This window comes from Panthera tigris, chromosome C2, assembly GCF_018350195.1.
Source record: "Panthera tigris isolate Pti1 chromosome C2, P.tigris_Pti1_mat1.1, whole genome shotgun sequence".
NCBI classification, from domain to species: domain Eukaryota; kingdom Metazoa; phylum Chordata; class Mammalia; order Carnivora; family Felidae; genus Panthera; species Panthera tigris.
The window spans coordinates 148,342,359-148,354,920 of NC_056668.1; the positions used below are offsets into that span (position 1 = coordinate 148,342,359).

A 12,562-nucleotide genomic window follows, 5' to 3' on the forward strand; every position below is an offset into this window, starting at 1 on the left:
CGAGAAAGAAACTAACATATACTTTTAAAAATGTCGATTGGTGCCTCCTATTGTACTGAGCAGTTTATTAAATCTGTAGTTTTGGACTCTACCATTTTGCTTAGTTGGCATACTTCTTTTAAGCACTTCTTTTTTTTTTTTAATTTTTTTTTTTAATGTTTATTTTTGAGACAGAGAGAGACAGAGCATGAACGGGGGAGGGGCAGAGAGAGAGGGAGACACAGAATCGGAAGCAGGCTCCAGGCTCTGAGCCATCAGCCCAGAGCCCGACGCGGGGCTCGAACTCACGGACCGCGAGATCGTGACCAGAGCTGAAGTCGGACGCTTAACCGACTGAGCCACCCAGGCGCCCCTCTTAAGCACTTCCTAATAGTGCCTCTGTTGAAGATACTACGTGTGGTGCAAATTTTACAAAACTAGTTGCTAGGATAGTGGCAACTGCTTTCAGTCTTGCACAGGAGAGCCCCAGGTACATAGAAGGGGTGAAGCGGAAGCCCTCCTTGCTTTCAATCAAGAAAGCTAGTTTTGGTTGTTAGGTGACATCTGGGGACCTTTGCGTTTGGACACCGTCTGCAGGTGCACTGACTTCTATAGTCGCCGGTTGGTCTTTAACAAGGAACTGAGTCACACAGCCCCAACCACCTTGATTTCATCTGGTCTCTTGTTCCACCACAGAAGGTAGTGAATAGTGACGAGCCACCAGCAGTGCTCCTAGTGAACAGGAAAGACTGTAGACCATCCATTCAGAGTGAGAGGCTGAACGGAAACGTTTCTAGCGTGCGAGCCAAGGCACAGAGGTATGCCGCGACTGAGTCGCAGGGGTGCCGAGGCGTCTTTGGGTCATTTGCGGTGCTGAGGCTGGTGTAGACTTCAGGCCCACTTCCTTCTGCTGTGAGCGAACTCATCCATTTCCAGAGAGTGACCTATAAATACCACCCTGTACTCTCTGTGCCACGTTGCAAACAAATTTGGGGAGCACTTATCCTTGTCAATTGTAAATCCAAAGGCACTGTTCTCTCTTCCTACAGAAGAAATTTAATTGTAAAGAGTGTACCTGTATTAAAAGTTAAATAACAATTCGGACAGTTATTTCTTTCCTGGAGCTTTGGTACCAGGTGCTAATACTGTATCCTAATTGCCTGTTTTGATTGGCTCGGGCAGATTGCATTTACTTTTTTTAATGCTGACTCTTTCACGTGGCATGCTTTCCAGGCAATTCCTCTTCTTGCCAAGTCTCTATTCAATTCTTCTGAGTTTCCTCACACTGAGAGGAAGAACCTAGTGCAGTAGATGACCCATATACAATCTTTTTATTTTAAAAATGACTACGTTTGGAAGACACTTTATTCTTTTTTTTAAGTTTACAAGCAGATTTCAGTGGATTAATTTTTATAAATGTTTTTCTTTGCTTTCATTGCACAAATAAGATCTGTGTATATTGTGTGTATTGTGTGTGTATTAAAGTCCAACAGTAAAATCAATACGTCCCTAGGCGTCCTCATTTCCCTCCCACACTTCCATACACAGGTCTCTGCCAGGGGTAATAATTTGTATTATTTTGGTGATGTCTGTCCTGAATCTTTTCAGGCTGTTTAGATCTAATAGTCATTTACTGAAATAAATAGCTTTGCTTTCGGGTTGTTGATTTAAAGAAAATCATAGATAGTATCACTGTGTATGTATTTTTCTAAAATTTGCTTTTTTACGTATCAAAATTATTGGGAGACTTTTTACATTAGTACTTATTTATACTCTTGGTGATGTCTTTGCCAAACTAATGGATAAGAATGGGATATTATTTTACATTGTGTAATGATAACATTGAATGTCTTAATACTTATTTACTTAAATCGTAACAGGTACATAACCTTCAGTTCTCCTTCACAGTATCTCTTGTAGAGAAAAACTCCTATATATGCAAAGATTTCCACCTAGGCAAATAATTTTTAAAATGAGACAAATAGGGGCGCCTGGGTGGCTCAGTTGGTTAAGCATCCGATTTCGGCTCAGGTCATGATCTCGCAGTTCGTGGGTTCGAGCCCCATGTTGGGCTCTGTGCTGACAGCTCAGAGTCTGGAATCTGCTTCGGATTCTGTGTCTCCCTCTCTCTCTGTTCCTCCCCCACTCATGCTCTGTCTCTCTCTCTCTCTCAAAAATAAATAAATGTTAAAAAAAACTTTAAGAAAAATGAGAAAAATAATCTTTGAATTCTCATACAGCCATAAAATATACAGTGTAACAGTTTGAATGGGCAAGATAAATTTGAATACAAAGATATCCAAATAATTTTGTTAACTGAGACCACTTATGACCCTCCAGCACCCATTTAAATACCGCTTTTGCTCTATGTAAGGTCTCTTTCTGGATTCACTTATTGTGTGTTTGCCTTTCTTCTGAAGAGGCAGGCTATTTTGGCTGAGGCTCCAGAGGTCAAGAGAAAGCATTAAAGGCCTATTGCCATCCGCCTGCCCTCTCCCCACCCCACCCCTTTAAAGGGAGGCCCCACGCCCACAGACTTTAACAATCTGTGTGCAGTTGGCAAAGTCTACTCACACATCTTGACGGAAAGGATCGGGAAGGAAAAGTAATATGTAATTAGACTTCAGAGTTTGTTTTTATTTCCCTAACTGGAGTTTTAAAAAAGTGTAGGGGTGGGGTGCCTGGGTGGCTCGGTCGGTTAAGCATCCGACTTCGGCTCAGGTTATGATCTCAAGGTCCGTGAGTTCGAGCCCCGCGTCGGGCTCTGTGCTGACAGCTCAGAGCCTGGAGCCTGTTTCTGATTCTGTGTCTCCCTCTCTCTCTGCCCCTCCCCTGTTCATGCTCTGTCTCTCTCTGTCTCAAAAATAAACAAACATTAAAAAAAAAAAATTAAAAAAAAGTGTAGGGGTGCCTGGGTGGCACATTAGATTCTGTGCTGGCAGTGGGGGGCCTGCTTGGGATTCTCTCTGACCTACCTGCCCCTCCCCCATGTGTTCTTTCTCTCTCTCTCTCTCAAAATAAATCAATAAACTTAAAAAAAAAATATATATATATATATATATCCAGGGATAGATACTGAGAAGTCCTGTTCCTTCCTCTGTCCATTCTGCTTTTTCTTCACCTCTCTTTTATCACAGATGGGTAACTACCTTTATTTATTTTAAGCTAATGTGAATATGTATTTTCTCATTTCTCTCTTTTACACACAAGTTGCATATGATGTATGGTCTTCTGCCCCTTCTTTTTTTCACCTAATAGTATATCCCCAATATTTGTTTCTATAGCAATATACAGAGAGTTTCTCTGTTAAGTTTTACAGTTATAGAATCTTCCATTGTATGGATATAAAATCTAATTAGTGTCTGATGGATGGACTTGAGTTCTAATCTTGCGATACTGCAAACAATAATCTATATATCATTTTGTACGTATGCTTGTACACCTTATGGGGTAAATCCCTAAGTGGTATTTAGGTTTCAAAGGATAAATCCATTTGAAAGCTTTTTTTTTTAAAAACACGGCCGCATTGTCCTCCGTGGGGATTTTCCCATTCTGTATCTCCCGGGGACGTGTTTGAGGATGCCTGTTTCCCTGTAGCTTTGCCTCAGAATTTGTTGCTAAGCTTTCGAATTGGTCCGGCCTGATGAGATAGATTATTTCAGTGTGATTTTAGTTTCCATTAGTCATGAGTGAGGTTGAGTATCTCTCTTTATAGTTAGGGGCTTTCGTGGGTTTTTTGCTCATTCTGTTTGGCATCAGTTGGGTCTTGGCAATGACACTCCTCAGACCGAATCACCTCCTGCCTGGCTTTCCATTTGCACAGATATAGCAGAGCCTGCTAATCCATTTGACTTTGAACAGCTTGCCTTATTATTATTATTATTTTTTTTTTGGCTGTCATGAAGAGTGCGGCCAATGAGTTTTCCTTTGCATGCTCCGTGGTGAATCCACGCACGTGTCTCCACTGAGCACCCATGCTGGAGTGGAAACACTGACTCACAGAGCTTGTGCTCGCCCAGGTCGAGTAGATACTGCTGAGCAGTTTCCCAGTTTGTTGTACTGATTTGCATTGCTACTGGCATTGTTCTAGAGGTTTCGTTGTCATATAAGCTTTTTCTTTTTTAATTTTTTAAAATGTTTATTTATTTTTGAGAGAGAGAGAGAGAGAGAGAGAGACCGACCGAATATAAGCAGGGGAGGGGCAGAGAGAGAGGGAGACACAGAACCGGAAGCAGGTTCCAGGCTCTGAGCTGTTAGCACAGAGTCCGACGCGGGGCTCGAACTTGTGAACCGTGAGATCATGACCTGAGCAGAAGTGGGACGCTTAACCGACTGAGCCACCCAGGCGCCCAGGTTGCCATATAAGCTTAAGAAAAAAATTTTTTTGAGACACGTTTACTGAGGGACAATTTACATGGGATACATCTCACTCATTTTAGGTATACAGTTTTTCTGAATTTTGAGGAACGTGTGAAATTGTGCAGTCACCACCTCCATCAAGATAGAATATTTCCATCGCTCCAAAATGCCCTCTCATGCCCCTTTGAATATTACCGTATACAACTTCTGTGTGCTTGCAGGATGATATGACCAGATTGCTTTCATATTTTCATTTTCATTTTTAAAATTTATTTTTTAGAGTTAATACATAACACACTGCAAATTTAAGTATTTGAAAGAGTATACAGAAAGAAGTGTATTTTCACCCAAGGAGAAAGCCACTCTTCTGTGTGTGTGTGTGTGTGTGTGAGTGTGTGTGTGTGTGTGTGGTTTTTCACATAGATGGTTGTACGCTGTATGCACCATTCTGCACTCCTTTTTGAAAATAAATACAACAGCTTTATTGGGATATAAGTCACATACCATCTGTACTTGTTTTTAGCAGATACGTAAGCATTGCATTTTATGAATACTCCATATTTATTTACAAATTCCCTTTTGGTGACGTTTATGTTTTTTTTAATCTTTTGGTGTTATAAAAGCTACAACTAATGACATAGGCCGTTCATCACACGTGTGGATATATACACGTAGGATAAATCACGAAGAGTGGAATTACTTCATGGAAGCGTCCACAGCCAGCAGTGCCGAAGCTTGTCTGTGCATTAGTGTCACCTGGGCCATACCCAGGGCAACTGGATCAAAATCTGTAGGGCTGGACACAGACATCAGTAACTGTTGATTCTCCACAAGTGAATGTGCGGACAGGCTTGGGAAGTACTGGGCTAAGCCTTTGTAGTTTGAAAAGTTGTGCCAGATTGCCCCCAATCTGGGCTGGCCAGTTTTCACTCCACCAGCAGCGTAAGAGAATGTCTACTTTTGCCAGACCTTTACCACGTTAGTGTATATATGTGTTTGACCTTTGCCATTGTGGTAGGTGAATATCGCCTCTTTGTTATTAATTTCTAGTTTTACTGCATTGTGATCAGATCATATATTTGTTGCTGATTTTTATTTGATTTTGTTTGTGGTATAAGCTGTTTTTGTGAATGTTTCATGTTTAGTTGCTTACTGTAAGTAAAACAAAGTTAGGGGTAACCTTGAAAAGAGTGTCACCCTTCCTTAACTTTGGCCAGCGTCAGAAATGGTAGCTCTTTAATCTAGGAGATCGTCCCCAGTCACTTGCTAGCAGTGACTTTTAGGGAAAATGCTGATTATAACTGCATATCAAGAGTAGAATGCCTTAATTTTTTTTAATGGTTATTTATTTATTTTTTGAGAGAAAGTGCAAGCAGGGGTGGGGCAGAATAAGAGAGGGCCAGAGGATCCGAAGCGGGCTCTGAGCTGACAGCAGTGAGCCCAATGCCGGGCTTGAACTCACAAACCATGAGATCATGACCTGAGCTGAAGTCAGACACTCAACTGACTGAGCCACCCAGGTGCCCCCAGAATGCCTTAATTAAAAAAAAAATTTTTTTTAATATTTATTTTTGAGAGACAGAGAGAGACAGAGTATGAGGGAGGGAGGGGAAGAAAGAGAGGGAGACACAGAATCCGAAGCCGCTCCAGGCTCTGAGCTGTCAGCACAGAGCCTGACACTGGGCTCAAAGTCACAAACCGTGAGATCATGACCTGAGCTGAAGTTGGACGCTTAATTGACTGAGCCACCCAGGTGCCTCCAGAATGCCTTAATTTTTATGTGCAGATAGATTTCTAGTAATATAAAATAAACACAAGCCATTTATTGTAAATTTAACTTATTTATTGGATCCATCTACACCATGTTCTTTGAAATATTGTCAGTTTAGCCTGTATATACAATCAACCCTTGAATGATGCCGGGGTTAGGGGCACAGTCAGAACTTTGTATAACTTTTGACTCCCCCCAAACTTAAGTACTCATAGCCTAGTATTGACCTGAGGCCTTAGAGCATAAATAGTCGATGAACACATATTTTATATGTTACATGTGTTATATACATACAAAAAGTAAGCTAGAGAAAAGGAAATGTTAAGAAAATCATAAGGAGAAGAAACTACAATTATAGTACCCTACTGCTGTGTGTGTGTGTGTGTGTGTGTGTGTGTGTGTGTGTGTGAACATATATAAGCAGACCCATGCAGTTCAAACCCGTATTGTTCAAGGGTCAACTGTATTAAGAGTTGGGAGTTCCAAATAATAACTATTGGAACATTAACTCATCCTATGTCAAGCGCAACATTCTTTTATTGTGTTTATTCTTATTTTGTAGGATTCTTAGTGGATAAAGAGGTCTTCAAAGGCTTAGTCAGAGTACAATTGAGAATTTATTGTTCCTTCAAATAAGGGACAAGAGCATGATCAAAGCTGCGTTGTACCTGACCCTGACTTTTTTTTTTTTTTTTTTTTTTTTTAATACCACTGGCCTGTAAATCTAGTTTGTTCCTGGGTTTATAGGAGAAAGGTAAATTGTTTACCATGTTGGTCCAATTTTGCTATCAGAAGGAATATGTTAACTCCCCTGAGCTCTGCCCTTTTCTCTCTCCTTAATGTTATGGTAGGTTGCCCCAAACCATTGGTCTCAGGGAGAGCTATACCCTAGGAGCTTGTTTCCATTAAGAGCTAATTAGCTTGCAGCAAATCTTCCTTAGCAAACAAGTTGAATTTTAACTTCTTGAGTTCTTTTGGAACAATATTGAGCTCTTATCCCGAATGCAAAAAGTTGTTTATGCTCTGTATCTAAGAACTGTCATTTTAGTTAGCTCAAAAAATGTTAGAGCTGTTTCTTTTATGGCAAGATTCACAAAAATGCCTTTAGAAGAATGGAAATTTTGTGATCTCTTAAATGAAATTCACAGTGAATCCACAGTATAGCCTTCAGTGAAAAATTCTTCTGCCTTTACAGTCATTGAGCTTCAGGGGACTTCCCTCACTGGTTTTTGGTTCATTTGTTCATTCGTTCGTTCATCAAAAATTGAATTGGCAACTATTGAATGATGCAAAGATAAGAGGTAAAGTTCTCACCTTCAAGGTGCTAAGGATTTAGTGGAGGAGCCATTTATCAGTAGGCTTTGATAAAACAGTGTAATGATTTCAAAGGTATAGTCATGTCTAGAAGGTTATGGGAGCTTCTAAAAGAATTTAATCCAAGTTGGGGCGCCTGGGTGGCTCAGTCGGTTAAGCATCCGACTTTGGCTCACGGTCCGTGAGTTCACGCCCCGCATCTGGGCTCTGTGCTGACAGCTCAGAGCCTGGAGCCTGTTTCAGATTCTGTGTCTCCTCCTCCCCTGCTCATGCTCTGTCTCTCTCTTCTCAAAAATAAATAAACGTTAAAAAAAAAAAAAAAAAAAAGGAATTTAACCCAAGTAGTTGTATGATTTTGGCCAAATTTCTTAACCTGTTTGTTCCTAAGTTCCCTCATCTGGAAAATAGGGGTAATATTAGCATCTGGTCCACAGAAAATGCTGTCTTAAGAGTTCCCTCTTTTCTTCTCCCTCCCCCTCTTTCTCCTTACTCCTCCTCCTTTTCATATGATTAGAGGTAGTATAGCGAAGGAAGTACTCCTAAAGAAAAGAATCCCCTTCGACAGTAGAGTGAAATGTTTGGTGACACCAGTTGAAACCAGAGCTCCAACACCCTACAAAGAATAGGAAGAAAAAGAGTTTTTTGGTAAGAGAGACTGACCGGGGCAGTCTTATTAGTTTGACATTGCATAACAGAACTGTCAAAGCCACAGAGGATGTCCCCTGGTACTAGATGGCTTCCATATCCATATGTATTTGCCTTTTAATTTTTATATATATATATATATATATATATATATATATATATATATATATATATATATATGTATATACACACACACATACACATATATATATTTAAGTTTATGTGTTTGAGAGAGAGTGAGAGCGATTGAGAGAGTGTATATGAGAGGGAGAGGAGCAGAGAGGGAGGGAGAGAGAGAATCCCAAGTGGGTTCCTTGTCAGCACAGAGGCTGATGTGAGGCTCCAGCCCACAAACCGTGAGATCATGACCTGAACCATATTCTAGAGTTGAACACTTTACTGACTGAGACACCCAGGAGCCCCTAATTTATCTTCTTAATGACATTTGTTTTTGCCATATTCTGATACATCATCATTTAAATTTTATAGCCTGGTAAAACTAAAAGCCCGAATCATCAGAAGCATCAGGGATGTTTGAGAGGTTTCCATGTTGTTAAAATAAGCCAGTTGGGTGTTTGTTGCCCCGTCAAATAGCTGAATTTACACAGCTAAATATTTCCTCTCATGAAATATCAGCAAGTGAAATGACGATGTAATACAGTGAAACTTTATTGTTAACCTTAGAATGAATTGATTTCCCCAGAAATAATTTCCTGCTTCTCGGGTTGCCTATGGATGTCAGAAAGCCTGACCGTGAGAAGTAAGTCAATCTCTGAGTCTGTGCGGCTCCCGTTTCCATCCTAGGGTCACTCTTCTGTGGCTTTCCCATTTATTCTTTACTAGCACCCACAGAATAAAACCCGGGGTCTCTCCAACAGGCTCTGAGCCTTTGAGCGTCCATTTTCATGGTCTCTTGCCTCTTTTGTGGACATAGCCCATGTCCTAGTGTTCCCATCCACTTGTTCAACTTGAGGACATATCAACACTTCTTACTAAAGTACAGTCATTTCAGGGGTTAAAGCAAGCGCAGAAGATTTAAAATAAAATACTGAGCGATTTTGAGTTGGCTCCTTTCATCGGTTTCTTGAATCGAGAGCTTTATTTTTTTGTTTTCCATTCTCTCTGCCTTGATTTGGGATTATTGTGTCGCACACTCGTTCAGCGTGTATGTTACTGGTACTTAAATATGAGTTGAAAAGAATAAATTCAAATTAAATTTGTCCCAGTGATCAACTTTGATGGGGTATTTTGTGTACTTCCACTGAGATTATCCTTTTAACAGTTACAAGCATAAAATTTTGTTTTGCGCTTAGAAAGTTTGGCATTTTATATTTTCCGGGAAGGTGCTTTTTCTTCCGCCTGCTAGTGGTTGTTAGCGGTCTTTGAAAACTCATAGTAGAATAGCACCTTGCAATCTAAAGTGGGTGGTTTCAGTTTACTTTTTTGGTGTGACATTTACATTGAAGGAAGCCAGTTGGAGTTTATTGTACACTTTTGCAAATAGCGACCCCCCCCCCCCCCCGTTGTGTATTGCAGAGCCGGGTTCAATCTGAGGGGGTTTCAATACAGCCTTTTGTGTTTCACAAGATGTCCTTAGGTCTGTTGACTTACCCTTGTCACCTCACGCAGAGATTGGCCAAGTGTGGTCCACAGCGCCAGTCAGCTTGCAGCCTGTTTTTGCGCGGCCTGTGAGGTAAGAGTGGTGTTGATGTTCGTAAAGATTTGTGAAACGTACATACAAACACAGGTGCATATGAGACGGAGACCTGGTGTCGGGCAAAGCCTTGGATACTTAACATTCTAGCCCTTTTCACACAATATTTCCTGACCCCTGATCTAAAGGAATAAAACTTTTTTGGGGGGAGGGTCTTTATTCAAATGAATATAGAAATACTAGAATTTCAGGGATGTTATGGGAATTTGGAGATGATCTGGGTGTTTTAAAATGTATATGTATATTTTTCTTATTCAGGTGTGGTGAGGTCCACAGATTAGGAGAAAACTGCCCTTGAAAAGATAGCTTGTTATCGTCACAGATCCAAAGGTGGGGGCACACCACGCTGAGGGTGGTCACCTTTGGATGCAACAGGGTCAGTCAAGGGGCAGAGGAAGTTAGAAGAAAATGGGGACAAAGAGCCCTTCTTATAGTTTACAAACGAAGGAAGGGCTGAGCAGGTTTAGGATGGACTAGTTTGAATAATTTCACCAGGCCTTAGGGGTGTAGGGGCTACCTCTCGTCATCAGGTACCTGGCCCTGGAGTGAAGGGGGCCCAGCTCTGGTCCAGTACCTGGGAGTATAGGCCCGGAGTGGAAGAGAGCCTTAAAGGAGGTGGTTAGTGCTGTTTCACTCTGGATTGGCTGGTTTGAATAGGAAGGGCAAGTTCAAAGTCAGCGGAAAGGCAAGCTCTCTTGTTTGCTGTCTCTGAGAAGTAGTTGGCCCTGGGAGAGGCATTCCCTCTGGAGTTAGCAAGGCCTCAAGATGTGAAAGAAACAAAAATACGGAATAAAAAGACATGATTAGTGTACTGGGCTAATATGCCCATTTTACATGTGGGGGAAATGAGGTCCCAGAGGGAATTTGTATGCCCCAAACCCCAAGACAGTTTGAAGAAGATCAGGTTTTGGATCAGACTTCCTGGGCCATTGCTGTCTATAGTCCCCAGCAGAGCCACTTGTAAGAACAGACTCAAGCGGATATCACAGTGGGCTTTGGAGTCCTACCGTGTTAAGTTTCACCGTATCACGTTTACTTACAAGAGTGGTCCAGCTGCTCAACACAGTCACCCTCACTGTCACGTTGTTCTGTTAATCACAAATGCATCATTCTCCTTTGTTTCCCTCTGCCGTGGTCACCAGGTTCTGGCACGCCTCTGATTTTTATTACCGTGGCAGCTCCTGGCACAATTCTGGTTAATAATATGATCCTGGTTCCTGGTTCTGTTGAACCTCTTCCTTTCCTCATTCTCCGAGGTTTGGAACCCTCCTGTGCTGATGACTTAAACCATACTGACTGGGTTGAAACCCCTCCTTATTATGTGAATCATGCTATAAGTCATCACCATATCCCCTGTACAAATGTTAAGTCTTTGTTAGCACGCATGGAGTCACCATGAAATTACTTCTCTCGTCCCACCCCAGCATTCTGTTTTTGATAGAATTAGGGAAGAACACCAACCTAAAACCTTAGGAACTTACCCAAGGCATTCTCTTTTCCTTGGTGATGTGTGAGGAAAATCAACCGTAGTCAAAATCTGTTTGGACGTTATGTTTTCAGAAAGAAAGAAACTCTTGAGTGATTTTTTGTCTGCTACAGGTGGAAGTATGTACTTCTGCTTATTTTCTTCCATTATCTTGCTTACGACCACAGAGTTTTATCCTAAGTTCATGGTGAGTTGGTAAATATTTCATTGCTTATCCTTATTGTGTGAGGTTCAGTTGGGTCCACTGGGACAGTTCAGCTCTTTTGTTAGAAACAACTTGGTCTTTTGAATATTCTCCCAGCAGCCCATATGCTGGAGACTTCTTCATTCCGGTTTTCCTGTCCGACTTGCACGGGCTCAGTGACAGCTTTCCTTATGGAGACGCAGGCAGCGCCTGGCTGAGAGTCCCACGTGCTGATGTCTCTGGCCACATGGCACCCAGAATTGAGCCACTCACTGCATGTCGTGTCAGAAGTTGAAGTGTTTAGTCACGGCGGCCCCTGGTATTTTGGGGGCTACAATCAACGATAATTCACAGTTCCTCCCTTCTGGATTTAAATAGATGTTCAGAGATCTCATCGTCTTTAACACAACAACACCTAACATTTTTCCTTGAAATATTTCCTTACTTGCCCACAGGAAAATCCATTTGCTTCTTTTTTGGTTCTCCACAGAATCTCTTGAAGTTTTGCAGGTTTTTTTTTTTTTTTTAAGTTTATTTATTTATTTTGAGAGAGAGCATGAGCAGAGGAGGGGGAGAGGGAGGGAGAGAGAGAGAGAGAGAAGATCCCAAGCAGGCTGAGTACTGTCGGCATGAAGCCTGACACAGGGCTCGATCCCTCAAAGTGTGAGATCGTGACCTGAGCTGAAACCAAGAGTCGGATGCTCTACCAGCTGAATCACCCAGGTGACCCTAACGTTTTGCAGTTTATTTCCATCATAAAATTAGGGAATTTCAGGGCAGAGTAAGCTTTGATATTTTTCTTTCTGCATGAAATTTAATATTCATTGATTCCTTGCGTCATCTCACAAATAGTTGTGTTCATTGAGGTAGAACAGACACGGTCCTAGTTTTCATGAAGCTCATGATTCCATGGGGATCACAGACGATAAACAAGGAGATGGATAAAAAAAAATCATAATTTCAGCTAGTGATACAAATGGCATAAAGAGCAGAAAGCAGGGTTAGAGAATGGGGGTGATGGGTTGGGGCCCGCTGTTTTCGAGACGGTGCTCAGAGCTTCCCTTCCCAGGGAAGGGAGGTGCCTGGCTGTGTTAATGCTACCTTCATTAG

The 12,562-nt window shown here is 41.6% G+C and overlaps 1 protein-coding gene across 15 annotated transcripts in view; it reads left to right on the forward strand.

Annotated features, from left to right (window-relative positions):
• The window catches only part of ULK4 (unc-51 like kinase 4), a 571,537-nt gene that overhangs the window by 235,391 nt on the left and 323,584 nt on the right, over nucleotides 1-12,562 (forward strand). The window lies entirely within an intron of this gene.